The following is a 2233-nucleotide window of genomic DNA, read 5'->3' as shown; positions in this document are numbered from 1 at the left end:
CAAACCGTCCAAACAGGCCGACCCGACCTAAAAAACATCGCACCAACCCGAGACCGATGCAGCTGACGGTCCTATACGGTAACTGCATAAAAACCCGAGTTGTTTCCGGTGTTACTCGGTTCTATATTAATACCGACCGATCTCACTCAGAACCGATCGATCTAAAAGATCAAAGGCTAATAAAAAACCATAATACCTACATATAAATACTCATCTTATATACTCCAGTCCATCCATCCACCTACCTTCCTTCTACATCATTCTTCCAATTTTCTTTCTCGAGCAAAACTAGGGCTACAGTCTACAGAAGAGGCGGCTCTGAAATTATCTCAACTTCAACTTTCTTCCATCTACTTTTAGTCTACAACCCTTCTCCTACATCACCACCATCATCTCCAAGTGTTGTTGATTTTGGTTGAAAATCAAATGGATTCTACAGGTAATGGAATAGTTTGTTAATTGATTTTCATTAGTTCATGTGTTGTTGTTACTTATTAACGACGTTCAGTTTGATTTTGATTTCGATTTCATTGTTGGTTGATTTTCATTAATTTAATTACTGTTATTGATGGGGTTTGGTTTGATTTTGATATTTTGATTGATTTTCATTAATTGAGAGGAACTCTTATTGATGGGGTTTTGTTTGATTTTGTGTTTTGATTAACTATTGTGTGTTTTGAGTTCTCTTATGGGTGGGTTTTGTTTCACTGTTTGCTTGATTTTTTTTAAAGAACAATAGTTGTTGTTGTACTGTATGTTAGAAGATTAAATCTAAACAGATAGTGGAAATGATATTATGTTGTAGTTCATGGATTTGTAGTATTTTTCTAGTAGGCGTGCATGCATGATTATAAATTTATAACTTTCTCAAGGTTAATGTAACTTCAGTGGTATTCATATGTATTTAAAATTTGCCATCTTTGGGTAAATTAAAAATTGTAGAAGTCGTTTGAATTTGTGGTTTTCGTAATTGTTATACATGATAATCTTCTGGATTACTGTATTGTAGTATCTGAAGCTATTTTGAAATTTTGACGAGCTTTTCATTTGGATTTAGCTGGGGTTAGGATTTACTATCTGATGTATATATTGCTGGTAATGGGCATACTTTTGTGGGTAAAAGAATCAAAGATCATTCCTTTGAATTGGATAGTAGCTCCGTAGTTGTGGGGAAATTTAGATGATTTTGATCTCTATATTTAAAGTATATTATATCTGTGGCATGATTGCTTGTTGATTTTACTCTCTGTATATTTTTCTTATTGGGAACTCAATGATAAAATGAAAAGGTGATCATAATACTGTGCTGGTCATGTTATTGTTTTTGGTGGTGGTACATAGACATGTAGTTGTTTATGCTCTACTCTTTTTGTTGTTAATCATTAACTTGTTGTTGTTTTCTTTTGTTTTGTTTTTTTAAATCTAATTGAAGTCTAATTTTGATGTAGATGTCCTTGGTTATATGACCATTTATGGGGAAGAATGAAGATCAGAGTGCAGCTAGGGGAGTTAATAGTTGAAGGGTGTGTTACCAGTACCACTCAATGAGGCTTTGTCAGACTCCAATGGCTAACAGTTGAACGCTTTCCCTTAGGCCTTTGTTTCTTACTTGCCTAAGTTGCAGCTTGCGTGACTTTCAGATCAATTGATCAGCGATTTTAGGTTTTGGATTTCATTCACGTTTTAGTTCAAGTTTCCACATTCTGGATACAGATACATAGAGGAAAGTCATTCATTATTCTTTGTTGTGCACATAGATTCTAATTAATAATTTATAAAAATTCATTATTTATAGTAAAATGGAAAGGAGGGAGTATTAGTTTTAGTATTAGTAGACAAGGATTTTATAAAGTCAAAATCTGGGACATAGACACAAGTCTACAGATGACAGAACTAGTGTCGGGTCGGGCTGGTTAATCGATTAACCCGAGCCGAATTAGCTAATTCAATATCTGGTCGGTAAACCGGGAACCGTATCGATCCGACCCTGGATCGGCCGGTTTATAACCGACCCGAAGTATAGTTTCATTCGTAATTGGGGGAACTCAAATATTAACCGACCTGTACGGTTATATGGTCGGTAGGGTACAACACCGATCTGAACCAACCCTTGTGCAGCCATAGCCAGAATCAAGGTCAGTCTAGTAACTCTCAGGTTCCCACAGGTTTTGGCTATACTAAGAATCCTTCAGCTCCGGCATAGTTTCACAGATAAGAAGATCATGAGTTTAGA

The 2233-nt window shown here is 35.6% G+C and overlaps 1 long non-coding RNA gene across 1 annotated transcript; it reads left to right on the top strand.

The window, feature by feature from the left end:
- Nucleotides 1-249: 249 nt before the first annotated feature.
- On the top strand, nucleotides 250-1800 carry LOC113293285. Its single transcript, XR_003332181.1, has 2 exons — nucleotides 250-439; nucleotides 1449-1800. It is a non-coding gene; the product is annotated as an uncharacterized LOC113293285 (long non-coding RNA).
- The last annotated feature ends 433 nt before the right edge of the window (nucleotides 1801-2233 follow it).

This window comes from Papaver somniferum, chromosome 7, assembly GCF_003573695.1.
Source record: "Papaver somniferum cultivar HN1 chromosome 7, ASM357369v1, whole genome shotgun sequence".
In the NCBI taxonomy this organism is placed as follows: Eukaryota; Viridiplantae; Streptophyta; class Magnoliopsida; order Ranunculales; family Papaveraceae; genus Papaver; species Papaver somniferum.
The sequence above is the reverse complement of the archived record's forward strand: the minus strand, read 5'-3'. Positions and strand labels throughout refer to the sequence as shown.